The sequence below is a fragment of the Panthera uncia genome, chromosome B4 (assembly GCF_023721935.1).
Source record: "Panthera uncia isolate 11264 chromosome B4, Puncia_PCG_1.0, whole genome shotgun sequence".
In the NCBI taxonomy this organism is placed as follows: Eukaryota; Metazoa; Chordata; class Mammalia; order Carnivora; family Felidae; genus Panthera; species Panthera uncia.
Window position 1 is genome coordinate 129928551 of NC_064809.1, and position 16555 is coordinate 129945105.

Consider the following 16555-nt stretch of genomic DNA (forward strand, 5'->3'; position numbering starts at 1 on the left):
TATGTGATACTGTCTCTCCAACTTGATTATAAACTCACTGACCTCTGGATAGTTTTGTACCTCGTCTCACTATGCTGCACTCAACTGTGGAAGCTCCTTAAATCAGGATAGTTAACCAATTTCTAGTTAACTATAATTACCTGATAGTTAACTGATTCATAAGGAAATAAAGATCACTCTGTCAAAATATGCTACATGATATAAAGGATATAAAATTGGGTTTTGATACCTGTATAGCATTATTAATGCCTTCATAATTTAAAGTTACTCATGTAAGATATTGAATTCCAGTAGCATGAGCACATATCTGTATCTGTCTTAACCCTGCAGGAATTATGTGAATGACTTAGTTCAAAGAGATGCCTTGAATCTGGATCTGTTATGTAATTAACCAAGGAATATCCTTAGAACCTAGTAGATTGGTATATGTGCTACCTTAGATGAACCCTATATCACTGGATAAAATTCTTTGCGGGGGGTGGGGGGCGGTAGGGGGCAGAGGAAGGGTAACAGTCTTTTCCCACAATCTTTGTTTGTTTGTTTTTTTTTTAATTTTTTAATTTTTTAACGTTTATTTACTTGAGAGACAGAGCATGAACGGGGGAGGGTCAGAGAGAGAGGGAGACACAGAATCCGAAGCAGGCTCCAGGCTCTGAGCCATCAGTCCAGAGCCGGACGCAGGGCTCAAACTCACGGACCGCGAGATGGTGACCTGAGCTGAAGTCGGACGCTTAACCGACTGAGCCACCCAGGCGCCCCGTCCCACAATCTTTGTTTACTGGCACCTGCAGGTCCCATTAGTCCCACCTCCACCTCCCATTAGAGAATAAGGGCTTTTAGAATATATTCTTAATGGATTAAATTCTTAAATTTTTGACTTTCAGTATATTTTTTTAATTTCCTGTTTTTAGTTAATTGATTTTACAGGTTTACAGTTCTTTCATAGTCAATCTTGTAATAGAGACTTTCGTTATTCATACTTACATGATGTCCTCTTGGCTTGCTCTTTACCCTTGATATTCTAGGACCTTACGATCTTGTTTTCTTTGTTCTCTTTTCTTCCAGTTCTGCTTTATTCAAGTAAAAGGAAGATTACAGTGGGAAATTCTCTTTTAAATTCTTATATGTGAGATGGACTTTTTTTTTTAATTTATTTTTTATTTTAGAGAGAGAAAATCTTAAGCATTCCACACTCAGCACAAAGCCCTACACAGGGCTCCATCCCATGACCCTGGGATTATGACCTGAGCCGAAATCAAAAGTTGGATGCTTAACTGACTGAGCCACCCACACACTGCTGAAATGCAGTTTTTAAATCAAAATTTACCCTGAAGTTTTTAATTTTGGGTTTTAATTAATTTAGAATTCCATTTATCAGTGATGTGTTCATATGTACTATTTCTGATGGCCGCATAAATTTCATGGATAGTAAAAACTGTAATTTAGTAAACAATACTGGTAGAGATAACCTTATCCTTCCTTTCTAGGATATAGCAACAACTAGACAACCAGTTGTGCTACTCATGTTGCTTTAAGGAATATTTTGAATTATTTTCAATCTTTAGTTTTTTTTGAGTATAACTCTGTGAGAGCTTCCTCTAGGCAGAAATAATTCGGGGTTCTGCATCCCACACACGTGTTAAAAGAGGTTTTCACAGCTTTCATGTCTACCAGTTGTGAAACTAGGTTCCTGTTTGGTTGCGTTGTTTCTACCATTTTGTTAGTTGTGTGAGAGTGGGGGAGGGAGGGAGGATTGGTGAGTACTTAAAAAAAAAATTCAACCAATTTTGTTTTATGTAGATACAACAGTTTAAAATGTAGTACTGTATTTATGTTTATTAAAGTCTTTATTCTGTCCCTATTTTTCATGTGAAATCTGCCAAATTACTCTTCGTTGTAATTAATTATAGGTTCTCAGTAGTTTTTGTCTCAGTTCTTGCTTTAATCTGGCTTTACAGTTTTGTTTCTATAATAGAGAACTTTGAGTTTTGCAAGTTTCATTATCATATGTTATTTAGTCATATAATATAATGGAATTGATACGTAACTGGGCTAAAATACATAATTTTCCTTACTTGCACATGTTCTCTTTCTTGACTTTTATTTTGTGTTCTGTTCCTTGATAACTATTTGGATAATGTGACTTCATTTTTATTTTGATTTTTTAAAATGATTTAAATTGGTGCTTGTTCACTTTTAAAATCTGTGCCCCTCTTTGATAAATAAAAAAATCACGGGGCGCCTGCGTGGCTCAGTTGGTTAAGCATCCAACTTCGGCTCAGGTCATGATCTCATAGTTCATGGGTTTGAGCCCCCACGTTTGGCTCTGTGCTGACAGCTCAGGGCCTGGAGCCTGCTTTGGATTCTGCGTGTCCTTCTCTCTTTGCCCCTCCCTCACTTGCACTCTGTCTCTCTCTCAAAAATAAATAAACATGAAAAAAAATTTTTTTAAATCACATGCCCTTTGTTTAAAATTTTTTTCATGTTTATTTTTGAGAAATTGGGGGGGGGGCGGTGCAGAGAGAGACAGAGAGAGAGAGAGAGAGAGAGAGAGAGAGAGAGAGAGAGAGAGAATCCCAAGCAGGCTCCGTGCCAGCAGTGCAGAGCCGGACTTGGCTTGATCTCATGAACCAAACCATGAGCTCATGACCTGAGCTGAAATCAAGAGTCAGAGGCTCAACCGACGAAGCCACCCAGGCGCGTTTTTTTCGTCTTGAACACAGAAAGAAAATCACAGCATATTGACAGAGGTCTGCTTTTTTAACTTCACGATCTTTACCCCATTCTGGTACTACCCTCCTGCCAAAGGTGATAACCACCCTTCTGATTTTAATGTCACCTTCAGAGAGTGGTTGACTTAGAATACCTTGGAGCGGTATAAAATGTTCTAATAATAATACAGTTAAAGATTTACAGATATTCAAAGTACAACATTTCTAATAACAGTAAGTTTCTAGAAAAGAGTAATTAGTTCAAATTATGAGAACATTTTCAGGAAAAAATTATGTATTTTAGTGGAGGCTGACAGGACCATTTTAATAAAAAGCCATTTTGGGCTTCATAGTCCTTTATTGGAAACTGTAAGGGCCATCAGTATTTTAGAATTTAGAGATTTTCTTTGTTTTTAGAAAGCTAACAAGATGCTTTTACCGTATATTATGTAATGTCCCTGCACAGTCAGGGGCAGCACTTTGTAGTTGAATACGTTAATATTTCGGCAGCCAGAGCTATGACTGTTCTCACTTTAGTGGGGACGCTATAAATAGTCTCATGTCAGTTCGGGTCAGATTTGGCTGCCAATTACGTTCAGATCAAGTATTTCTACCAGATGAATTACAGAAAACTGGTGGTTTTCAGAAGTTTTTGGATTTGGGAATTGCGGCTAAGGGATCATGGGCCCGTGTTTACTCTCTGAGCCCTAATGTTTAGTGTCTTTTGTTCACCTTCAGAAAATGAAACCTGCTTTCCTTTTTTTTCTCCTACAGGATACAAGATTAAATCTGTTTTCTACAGGCCAGTTAATAGAAATTAGGACACCTCTTCACAAAGCTTGATCCCTTAGGCGGCTGTCACTGTCACGTGGCGCCTTCTACACTCCTCTGGCTTTATGTTAAGAATCTTCTGGTTCCTTTCCCCATTCTCCTTTCAGAAGTGCTTTGTGGTAATAAATAGTAAAGAAAAAGGATATAACGTGCCGTACTTCACGTAAGATGTATCCTATCTCGTGTAATAAGGTTTCGGAAGAAGCAGCAAGCTTTTCTCTGGACTGACTTTTTCTACTATCAGCTAATGTGGTAGCTTTAAAAATAAATCTTTCTGAAAGGAATCCGTGCTTTTGGTAAAACAAAAATCCAGCGGTACAAAAGTATAAATAAAAAGTAGAAGCTTTCTCCTGCCCTTTGGTGTTCCTCACCCAGCCAGTGTTTGACCAGTTGTTTTAGAGCTTTTCTAGGGGTTTGGATCCTTTTTGGTTTGTTTGGTTTGCTTTGTTTTTGTTCAGACATTCCAGAGGACCGTTTGGGAAATTCCAATTAGACATTAAACCCCACTTGGACTAAGTTTGTGTTCATTAAGTGTTGAACTATGGAGACGGCCTTTTCTGTTCTAGTTGGCATGTATAAATTTTATTTCGGGAGCTGTTTGTTCAAATTGCATCCTTATGAAATAAATGTTAATTAGATTTTTTTTTCATATTAATTGTTCCAAACTGAGAATATCTGAGTATTACCCACATACAAAAGTAGAAATAACAATGACTTAGTGATTTATTTAGCAAAAAGTAACTTTTTTACGTAAAAAAATCATATGTAATATTTGTCAGTGCACACTTACTTTTTAAGGAGCACTTTTAAGAAGTGGGGTGTTAGCTCATTTGCCAAGTCAGGGTTCTCAAGGTAAGCATGTGGGCAGCAGGATGCAGATGGGGTCCCAGCGATTATTCCTGAGAATATTACTGAGATTGTTTGTGTTTTTAAGCCCATGATAAATGTAATATGAGCTTAATGCATTTATCCATGAATGCCCTTTGGGGGAACGTGTAAGTTTTTGTTTTATGTGTTTATATGGAATCCAGATTTTTTATTCTTTAGTTCAACAAACACTGATTGACTGCTAGTTACGTGAAGAACTGGCTTCATAATAGAGAGATAGAGAATGTTGGGACGTTCCAGAGCACTGTCCAGAGAGTGCTAGAGAAAAAAGCTGAGAACCACTTTTCCTAAGTCATAATGAGGCTGTCAGATATCCTTTTTTGTTTTTTAATTTTGTTTGTTTGTTTATTTATTTAAGTTTATTTTTATTTATTTAGAGAGCATGTGCATGCAGGTGGGGAGGGGCAGGGACAGCGGGAGACAGAACCCAAGCAGACCTGTGCTGTCAGCACAGAGCCTGATTTGCGGCTCAAAATCACGAACCGTGAGATCATGACCTGAACCAAAATCAAGAGACTGATGCTTAACCAAATGAGCCACCCAGCCCCCCCTTTGTTTTTTAATTTTTAATTATTTTGAGGTAGCACGTGCATGTGCCCGCAAACCCATGAGATCAAGACCTGAGTGGAGATCAAGAGTTGGCACTTAACCAGCTGAGCCACCCAGATATACCTTTTTAAGTGAGGGTGTGCCTAGTAAGTATTGGCTGAAATGTATTCAACTGAAAGACATTCAGTCTCAAACTGCTTGGTACCGATTCTTTAGCTAGCACTTCCCCCACTGTACCCCTACTACCCCTGCCGCCCCTGTACACATAGGGTCTGGATTTTTTTTTTCCTAGTCCTTGTACCTGGTACCATGTATGTGGGACAGAAGAAATAAGTAGTCATTAGTGTTCCAGGCTGCCTGTTTGCCATCTTAGAACCTCAGATGCCTTGTTTTTGCAGAGTACCTATAGACTATTGTTGTTGTTATTGTTGTTAAGTGAAGGTCAAGGCCCCTGCCTTTGTCCTCTCCTTGTGGAGCTTTGTTAGGATTCAGTACTACATTGAATAGGAGCTTCTCTGATATGGCTGGGAATTGTGGGAGCTAGAGATTTCTAAGGACTTTATGGCAAAGATCTGGCTGGGGAGTGTCAGAATCTAGGGCCCCTTTCCTTTTAGTGGTATTTTGGAGGTGCTGGAAACACATGCTCGCCTTTGACATTACAGCCTCTAGTCATTAAATGAAGGAAAAATTGCCGGTTGATGAAAGGAAACTTGACTATGAAATGTAGTAGTGGAGCTCCTGGGTAGCGCGGCAAGTTGGGCGTCTGACTCTTGATTTCAGCTCAGGTCATGATCTCAGGGTCCTGAGATCAAGCCCCACATCAGGCTCCACGCTGGGTGTGAGCCTGCTTGGGATTCTCTCTCTCCCGCCTTTGTCCCTCTCCCCACAACATGTTCTCTCTCTTAAAAAGAAAAAATGTAGTAAAGGGGCACCTGGGTGGCTCACACAGTTGAGCATCCAACTTCGGCTCAGGCCATGATCTCACAGTTCATGGGTTTGAGCCCTACATCAGGCTCTGTGCTGACAGCTCAGAGCCTGGAGCCTGCTTTGGATTCTGTGTCTCCCTCTCTCTGCCCCTCCCCTGCTTGTGCTCTGTCTCTCTCTCTCAAAAATAAGTAAACATTAAAATAATTTTTTAAAGATGTAGTAGAAATAAAACTATTATTAAGTGGGACTGACGTAAAATAATAAGCAAAAGTTTGCTATAAAGTCAAGCAAAGAAAATAATCTTAAGTAGTAAAAAGCCAGTTAGCAAATTAAACAATAAAAAATAACACATTTAAAAATAGTGCTGAATATTTTAGGCAGTTAGGTAGAAGTTAGAAGAGTAATATAATTTTCCTCTATGATAGGAAATGGTAAATAATTCAAGATAATTTAAGAGTAATAAAGGATATAAATTTGGAGAAACTTTAGAGTATTTGAAACCAGTACATTTAAAGATGGCAAAGTATTCGTTATGAATTTCAAAAAAGGTGTTAACATATTACAAGTATGCTCTGTAGCTAATGCAGATTCTAAATTTTATGTGCATTATTAAACTAGTCAGATTTTCTATTTTGTTTTGAATTAATTTGGTAATTTCTGGCTTTCAAAGAGTTTTCCTATTTCATCAGAGTTGTCTAGTATATTGACTTAAAGCTGTTTATAACATTCTTATTTATTTATTTTTGAGAGAGAGCATGCATGTGCATATAGGAGAGAGGGGCAGGGGGAAGAGAGAGAGAGAGAGAGAGAGAGAGAGAGAGAGAGAGAGAGAGAGAATCTCACGCAGCCTCCACACCCAGCAGGGAGTCCTAACATTCTTTTATTATTTTAATCCCTATAGGATTTAGAGTGGAATGTTCTTTCTTGCATATTTGATATTGGTACTTTGTGTGAATTTGTGCTTGCTTTCTTTTATTCTACTCTAGCTGTAAGTTTATCAATTTTATCAATCTTCTCAAAGAACCAGCTTTGAGTTTCATAGATTTTCTCTGTTGTCTTGCTGTTTGTTTTCTGTTGTTGATTTCCAGTCTTTGTGTCATATTACTTGCTTTGGATTTAATTGGCTCTTCTTGTTCTAGCTTCTTAGAGATGGAAACTTAGGTCATCAACTTCAAACCTTCCTTGTTCCCTAATAGAAGCATTTAACGGTATAAATTTCCTGAGCCTGGGAAAGAGACCAATGAGGGGCTTGAACCCACAAACTGTGAGATCTTGACCTGAGCTGAAGTTGGACGCTTAACTGACTGAGCCACCCAGGCACCTCAATGTCACACTCATTTTAATAGGGTTTGTTGGCCCCTCTTTGGGCTTTGTGCTGACAGCTCGGAGCCTGGAGCCTGCTTTGAATTCTGTGCTCCTCTCTCTGTCTGCCTCTCCCCCATTTGTGCTCTCTCTCTCTCTCTCTCTCTCAAAAATAAACATTAAAAATTATTTTAATATGTTTTTTTTCGAAATAATTTCTAATTTGGTTTGTGATATCTTCTTTGACTTGTGTGTTACATATAAACTTTTTTTTAATGTTTATTTTTGAGAGAGAGACAGAGTGTGAGTGGGACTCGAACCCATGAACCGCAAGATAATGACCTGAGCTGAAGTCGGATGCTCAACCGACTCAGCCTCCCAGGAACCCCCTTTTTTTTTGTTACTAATTTCTGATTGAAAATTCTCTTGTGTTCATAGGACTATCTGGTTCATGTACTATCTGGTTTCAGTCTTTTGAGATCTATTGAAACTCATTATGATCTCGTTTAGTAAATGTTCTATGTGTATCTGAAAGGAATATGTGTTCCACTGTCCTTGGGTTTAATGTGTTATTAATGTTAATTAATTGATAGTTGATAGTGCCGTTCATATCTTACATATCTTTATTGATTTTATTTCTACTGATTAATTTCTGAGAGGAGTGTTGGCCATTTCCAGCTATAATTGTGGATTTGTCTATTTCCCTGTCAGTTTGGTTCATTTTACTTCATGTATTTTGAACCTCTAAAAGTAAGCATATGCACATTAAAGATTGTTCTGTCTTCTTGGTAAATTGAACCCTGTGTAATTATAAAATGCCTCCTTTTCTCTGTGGTAATATTCCTTGACTTGAAGTCTACATTATGTGAGTCTGCTTCCATTTAATATAGTCACTCCTGCTTTCTTATGGTTAATGTTTGCCTAGTATATTTTTTCCTATTCTTTTAATTTTTAACCTATTTGTGTCTTTTTTTTCTTAAGTGAGTTTCTCTTATTATTATTTTTTAAAATGTATGTTTATTTATTTTTTGAGAGAGAGAGAGTGTGAGCAGGGAGGGGCAGAAAGAGAGGGAGACAGAGAATCTGAAGCCAGCTCTGTGCTGTTAGCACAGAGCCCTCCACAGGACTCGATCTCACGAACCATAAGATCATTACCTGAGCTGAAGTCAGATGCTCAACTGACTGAGCCACCCAAGTGTCCCTTAATTAAATTTCTTCTAGATACCAGATAGGTCCTATGTGTTGTTTTGGTTTTAAATCCAGTCTTACCATCGTTGCTTTTTAATTGAAGTGTTTAGACCATTTACATTTATTTGATATGGTAGCATTTAAGTCCGCCATTTCACTATTTGTTTTCTATTTACCCATCTGTTTTATGTTTATTCTTTCCTCTTTTCCTGGCATATTTTTTATTACTTTTTTACTATTCTGTTTCCTCTCTTGGTCTATTAGGTATAAATCTTCGTTTTATTTTTACAGTAGTTGCTCTAAGGTTTAAAATATGCATGTTTAACTAATATTGTCTGCTTTAAAATAATATGCTGCTTTATTTATAGTGTAAAAACTTTATGGAGTATCCTTTCATCTTCCACATACCTTTGAGCTATTGTTGTCGTACCTTTTACTTCTGCATATATAATAAACCCCACAATTCATGTTACTATTTTTGCTTTTAATGATAAAAATTCTTTTACATTTACCCACATATTTGCCACTTCCACTGCCCTTAATTCCCTTGCTTAGATCTGAGTACCCATATCTGCATCATTTTATCTTTAGCCTGAAAGCCTGAACATTTCTTGTAGAAAAGATCTGCTGGCAGTGAATTCTCTCATCTTTTTTGTTGAAAAATCTCAATTTCTCCTGCATTTCTGAAGGGTATTTTTACCGGCTATCAAATTTTAGATGCATGGTTTCTATCTTTCTGCATTTTAAGCTGCTTTTCTGTTGTCATCTATCTTGTATCATTTCTAATGGGAAGTCAGATGTTCTTAGCATTGTTCACCTGTGCCTAGTTTGCCTTTTCACTCTGGCTACTTTATATAATCTTCTCTCTGGTTTTCAGCAATTTGGTGAGGACAGTGTACCTTGGGTGGTTTTCCTGGAGTTCTTGGATTTGTGGGCTTAGAAATGTCAACAAATTTGGGAAGAGTTTTGGTAATTATTTTTTAAGTATCCCCCCACCCACATTTTTTGGGTCTGAAATTACACATAAGTTATATTACTTGATGTTGTCTCAGAGGTTACTTTTTTTGTTTTGTTTTGTTTTTGTTAATAGGTCATTCCTTTAGTGTCTATTGTGCTGTTGGGTTTAGCCAGTGAAGTTTTCATTTCAGTTATTGTATTTTTCTTCTCTAGACCTTGTGTTTGATTATTTGTCATATCTTTCATTTCTTTTCTCATTTTGTTGCTTTTCTTTCTTTAAATTTTGAACATATTTGTAATGTTTTAAAATTTTTATCTGTTGGGGCACCTGGGTGGCTCAGTCGGTTAAGCATCCGACTTCGGCTTAGGTCATGATCTCACGGTCTGTGAGTTCGAGCCCCGTGTTGGGCTCTGTGCTGACAGCTCAGAGCCTGGAGCCTGCTTTGAGTTCTGTGTCTCCCTCTCTTTCTGCCCCTCTCCTGCTCATGCTCTGTCTCTCTCTCTCAAAAATAAATAAATGTTAAAAAACATTTAAAATCTTTATCTGCTGATTCTATAATTTTCAGCATTTTTTAGTCTGTTTCTGTTGACTGACATTTTTTCTTTTAATTATGGGTTACATTTTCCTGCCTCTTTGCATGTAATTTTTTATTGGATGTTGTATATTGTGAATGTTGCATTATTAGTTATCTTGATTTTTGTTGTCTTCCTTTAAAGAGGATTGGATTTTGTTTTGGCAAGCAGTTAAGTCACTTGTGGGTTAGATTGATTTTTTTTTTTTTTTTAAGGCTAGTTTTTAAACTCTTAGGTTGATCTAGAATTGCTTTATTTAGGCTTCTGCATTTAGCTCTCTAGTAAGACCTGACCTGTCTAGGGTCTCTGCTGAATGCCTGCAGTGTTCATTGAAGTTTCCACTCTGGCTGGTTGGAGTTCAGATGTCTCCCATATGGTTATCAACTCTGGGAATTGTTCAGTTTCAAGTCCTCTAGTTGTTTGTTTCACACGCACCTGCCACCCTCAACAGTTTGGCTTTGCCCAGCCATGTAGAATTCTAACCTACAGGTTGGTATAGCCAAAGACTCAAGGAGACCTTCTACCAAATTTTGGAACTATTTCTATATGTGGAGCTCCTTCCTCTCTGATACTCTGCCCTGGCAGATTCCAGCCTTCTTAGCTCCCCTAAACCCTGAACTTTGTCACCTCAACCTGTTTAGCTCACTGGGCTCTGCTTGTGGTCATTTCCACAGTGCTACAGTGTAGACAGTACTTCCAAGCAGAAAGCCACAGCCTTCATAGGACTCACCTTTGGTTCCTCTCTCTCAAGAATCATAGTGCTAACTGTTGTTCAGTGCCTAAAACAGTTTTTCCCTATATTTTGTCCCATTTTCTAGTTGCTTAAAATGAGAGGGCAAGTCTGGTACTAATTGCTTCATCATGGCCTGAGCAGAAGTTGAGAGCTATTGTTTTTATTTTCAATTTATAGGTAAGGAACTCACGGCTGCAGACGTTTAAGGAATTCTTCCTTCTGTACTCCTTTTAGCAGATGGATACTCTTTATGTTTGTCTCTTTAAAACCATATAACTTACCGCCAGCCACATTGACCCCTGTCTGCTCTAGACCTGGGTTTCGCTTTTTCTGCAAAGGTCAAGGTAGTTAGTATTTTAGACTTTGGGGGTCACATAAAGTCTATGTCACATATTCTTCTTTATTTTACAACCTTTTAAAAATGTGAAAACCATGCTTAGCTAGTGGGCCACACAAAACCAGACCATGGCCAGATTTGGCCTGGGGGTCACAATTTACCACCCCAGCTCTAGACAGTGCCTTTGTATCTTAGACTTTCCTAGGCCCCCACTTATTCAAAAGTCATATAGTCTTTATCTTATTCCCTAGGGTCTTGCTGACAACAAGATTTATTCAGCTTTTGGTTTGGGGCAAGCATATCCATCATTATGTTAGTTTTCAAATGAAGAAACTTTGGCATAGAGAGGTTAAATGCCGGACACACAGTTAGTAGGTGGCAGAATAGAGATTTATTTATACTTAGGTCTGTCTGATTTTAAAGACTTCCCCCCGCTCACCATCCCCAAACATTTGAAACCATATGCTATACTAGCTCTGACAGAATAGCTGATTTGGTTTAAATAAAAATTCATGCTGATATTTTAATGGTTAATAATGGTGTAATATTTTTCTCACTCATGAGAATGACAGAATCGTAGCTCTTCAAGGTTGGAAGAAATACTGACTGTATCAAGTCCAGACTCTTGCTGATGTTGGAATCCCTTCAGCAGCATCTTTGTCAGCCATGCTATTTCCATTTAAATATCTTGACCGTCTCTGTGGGCAGCCATTAGTTTCGGTCTTACCTTCTGGTAAGACCAGAACAAGCCTGTTCTGCACATTGAAGTTCTTCAAATGCCCTCCCTTTCAGTGTCAACCAGATTTTTTTCAATGATCTCTCATAGAACCTGGCATCCAGTCACCTCATGGCCTACTCTCTTTTCTCTTTATTTCAGTTTATCCATGGTCTTATCAATATGACACTCAGACAGTAGGAAGCAATGGACTACCGATGCACACACCAACATGGTTTGTTCTCAAAAACATGCTGAGTTGAAAGAAGCCAGAAGCCAAGAAAGTACAGCCTGTATGTTTCCATTTATATGAAACTCTAAAAAACAAGTCTGTAGTGACAGAAGGCAAATCAGTGATTGTTTGGGGTTAGATGTGGGGTGAAGGGGATTGACTGGGATGAAGCACAAGGACATTTCTTAATGGTGGTGGTGGTTGGTTACGTGGGTATATAAATTCATCAAATTTTATCAGACTGTACACTTTAGTGGGTACATTTCATTGTGGACATATCTCAATAAAATGGACTAAAAATATACAGTTCAGGGGTGCCTGAGTGGCTCAGTTGGTTGAGCACTGGACTCTTGGTTTTGACTCAGGTCATGATCTCATGGTTTGTGGGTTTGAGTCAAGCATCAGGCTCCACACTGCAGCGCGGAGCCTATTTGGGATCCTCTCTCTCCCTCTTCTTGCCCCTCCCCTACTCACGTGCATGCATGTGCGCACGCTCTCTCTCTCCCTTTCTCTCAAAATAAGCATTTAAAAAATGCTTTAAAAAATATACAGTTCTCAGAAATGAACGTGGTGCTCTAGTACTGGTTTTACCAGTATAAAATATAATAGAACTAATACTTCTCACCATCTGAATACTTTGAATCCCTATTAATAATTTACCTGTTTTAAGGAACTCCTTCATAGTGTTGATACATATTAAAATCAAACTTAACTAAAACCTCTCTCATATGTGTTATTATCAACCTTGATATAATTCCTTCTATATAAAAAACACTCATTTTTGAGAGAAAAAGAGAGAGCATGAGTGGGGCAGGGGCAGAGAGAGAGAGGGAGACTCAGAATCTGAAGCAGGCTCTAGGCTCTGAGGGGTCAGCACAGAGCCTGATGCGGGGCTCGAACTCACGGACCATGAGATCATGACCTGAGCTGAAGTTGGACGCTTAACCAACTGAGCCACCCAGGCGCCTAACTCCTTCTACTTTTACAGTTGATTCTTTAAATGTGTTCTCTGTGTACCCAGAGCACTTTTTCATACATAGCACTGTGATAATAGCATTTATCTCGTTGTGATTTTTTGGTTCAAATATCTGCCTCTCTGATTAGTCAGTGAACTTCCCCTGCAGAACCTTAGTCCCTTTTGTATCCCTGGATCCCAGTGTAATAATTGGGTATCGCAGGCACTCAGTAAATGTTCAGTTGAATACTAAAGAATGAGGGAATAGATTTTTTCTTCAGAGCCCATCTCAGATATATGTCCTCCAACAAGTGTTTCTGATTTTCTGCTCCTCAAAGCTAGGTTAGGCATTTCTGCTGGCCCTGTCACTAATATTTTGTGCTTATCCATCCCATTATAATTTATACTGTTTTCATATTCAAGGATATTCACTGCACTATTATTTATAGTAGTATAAGTAGCAACTTACCTATCCAATAACAGGGAAATGGTTAAATTATGATTCATTATAACAGTGGAATCTAAGCTATCATTAAAATAATATTGTAAAATAGTGTTTAAGTGTTTATTTTGGGGGGGGTGGGTAGAGAGAAAGGGATAGAGAATCCCAAGCAGGCTCCGCACTGTCAGCACAGAGCCTGACGTGGGGTTCAATCTCACGAACTGCGAGATCATGACCTGAGCTGCAATCGAGAGCTGGTCGCTTAACCAGCTATGCCACCCAGGAACCCTTGTGAAATAATTTTTTTTTTAAGATGTGGTAGGGGTGCCTGGGTGACTCAGTCCATTAAGCATCAGACTTCAGCTCAGGTTATGATCTTGTGGTTTGTGAGTTCAAACCCTTCATCAGGTTCTGTGCTGAGAGCGTAGAGTCAACTTCAGACCCTGTCTCCCTATCCCCCTGCCTCAAAAAAACCCCATAAAGATGTAGTAAAATGTTTTACAAGTGATAATGAGAGAAAACAAGACACAAAAGGCTATATTTAGATTTCTGGTTTTAAGAAAAGTAAAATGTATATACACGTACATACATGGCAAAAAGACCAAAAGATTATACACATGTTAGGAAAGTTTATCTCTTCACAGAGGATTATCAGAGATTTTATTTTCTTCTTCTTCCTCCTTTTTTTTTTTTCACTTTTCAGAAAACTTGTTACTATAAACAGGAAAAAAAAAGTTACTAAAAATGTAATTGAGAGGAGAGGGAGATGTGACAACTAAGAGTAACGAGGGGTTGTGGAACAAAAAACAAAACTTTGCATATATGCAAAAAGTGACAAAATCAGAGTAAAGTCCGTAGTTAATGTATTGTAGCAATATTAAGGTAGTAAGAACAGATACTACACTTGATCTTAGCCAAAAGGTGGATAACCTATGTATTGTAGCAATATTAATTTCCTAGTTTCACTGAGTGTACCACCGTTATATAAGGTGTTAATATTAGGGAAAGTTGGGGGAAGATGATATGAGAACGCTCTATACAATCTTTGCAACCCTTCTGAAAGTCCAGAATTATATCAAAATAAAAAATGTGATTGAGTATAAATAGGATTATAAACTCCTTAAGGATAGAGAGTAGGTCTTATTCATCACAGCACACCTTGGGCTGTATCAGGCATATAGTAGATGCTTATAAAATATAAAGGAATTGAGGTGAAATTGTATATTTTCTCAGTTTCTGCCATCCCAGTTATTTTGACTCTGGCTTCAGCCTTCTAAGGTGATATTGAATTTCTAGTGTCATCATCCATTCATATGCTAAATTTTTGTTGAGTATCATGTAGTATATAATGTGCTCAGCCCCACAAGCACTCAAAGACAGTGCCCTGGCACTTGTGAGGTCACGAGGAGCTAAAACGTGTACAGAGATTTATAACAAAGGGTGATTGTTTTAAGTATTACACAAACTGTTACGGACATGGAGAGTCTATAGCAAATGTATCCATTTGGGCGATTAAAGGATGCTTACCGAAGGAATGCTTATTCAAAGACGTGAAATTTTAGATTTATAAATATTTTTTAATGTTTATTTTTGTGAGAGAGAGACAGAGCGTGAGCAGGGGAGGGGCGGAGAGAGAGGGAGACACAGAATCCGAAGCAGGCTCCAGGCTCTGAGCTGTCAGTAGAGAGCCCAACAAGGGGCTCAAACTCATGAGCTGTGAGATCATGACCTGGGCTGAAGTCGGACCCTTAACTGACTGAGCCACCCAGGCACCCCTGAAATTTTAAATTTATGGTGGTAAAATTCTACCACCATATTTCAAGAAGAAAGGTAACTACCTTTATATTTAAAATGTGGCCTTTCGGGCGCCTGGTTGGCTCCATCAGTGGAGCATGCAACTCTTGATCTTGGGGTTGTGAGTTAGAGCCCCATGTTGGGTATAGAGATTAAACAAACAAGAAACAAACAAACATATATTAAAATAAAATGTGGCCATTGATTGCGATATTTGGAAAGAGGAGACCCTTTTATTGACTTGAGTCCTGCAGAGAAAACCATACCTTTGTTATCTACTTGTTCCTTGAGAGCAAGGACAAGGTGAGAAACGGGGTAGAAAAGAGAAGAGGAAGAAACTGAAAGGAGCAGGGACAGCCTTTCCCTGGGTCCCCATTACCTCCTGATGTGTATTTCAGAAGCCTGCAGAGTGCAGTCTATAGGTTATTAGATATAAATCTATATTGTGTAGTTCTAGTGCTTATTGTAACTAAGAGTTGGTGGGATGTTTTGTAGTGTTCGCATATATTTATAGATGTGTGAAAAACTTACTGTATATAGAGTGTTCATTCGGTCATCCCACAAATATTTATTGAGTGGTTTACAAAGGAAGATGATCTCATTCAGTTCCCACTGCAGGCTCCCTGTGGGAGAGGAGTCTAGGATTATCATCATTTTCAGTCTACGGATGATCAGGTTGCATTTCAGAGTTTAGTAGCTAAGTGAGTCGTTTAGTACCACACAGCTAGCTACTATGTAGTAGTTTCTAGAACCCATGTCTTCCACCTCCAAATTAAGTACTCTTCCCAGTATGCCTAGTACTTGCTCCGATACTGTGCTGAGTATATATGTCTTTGAGTGTTAAGTGAAATATTAAACAGTTTCAATTCCTGACCTTTCTGAACCCAATCAAGAGGTTAGACCAAGGAAATAATTCCTTTCCAACAATTAATTGCTATTGAAAATCAATGTGTATTTTTTTTTAATGAAAACATTTATTAGAGAAAGATCTCTCTTTTAAGCCTTTCCTTCAGCCTGGAAGCTCTGGTATGCTTTTGGGGGTTTTACAAAGCTCCCCAGGTAGTTATGACTAGGAGAAAGAGGTGGGAACCACTGCTTTGGACCAGTGCTTCCACTGTTTTCCAACAAAGTGAACTTGGTAACTTTCATGTTGGTAAGCAAGCCACATTAGTTTGCCATTAAAACAAAATTCCTTTGAAGTCTCCTGTTTTAACCAGAAAGTTCTTATATAATTATTTTCTATTTCATAAATGTTTATTTATTTACTTTGAGAGAGAGAGAGAACAGGGGAAGGACGGGGGGGGGGGAGAGAGAGAGAGAGAGAGAGAGAGAGAGATAATCCCAAGCAGGCTCCACACTGTCAGTGCAGAGCCTGATGTGGGGCTCAATCCCATGAGCCGTGAAATCATGACCTGAGCCAA

General features: G+C 38.4%; 1 protein-coding gene and 1 pseudogene across 19 annotated transcripts in view; one reads left to right on the forward strand and one right to left on the reverse strand.

Annotated features, from left to right (window-relative positions):
• TNRC6B (trinucleotide repeat containing adaptor 6B) overlaps positions 1–16555 on the forward strand; it is a 249989-nt gene that overhangs the window by 15198 nt on the left and 218236 nt on the right. For 2 of the 19 annotated variants that reach the window (XM_049627530.1, XM_049627539.1), the window contains exon 2: positions 11874–12004. The exons of 16 other annotated variants lie outside the window; for them this stretch is intronic. The gene's annotated coding sequence lies outside the window, so the exon portion shown is untranslated. Of the gene's footprint in view, positions 1–11873; positions 12005–16555 lie in introns of those variants that run through there. One more of the 19 variants, XM_049627551.1, reaches the window with a different exon arrangement.
• Positions 14167–14274, reverse strand: LOC125920592 (uncharacterized; annotated as a pseudogene).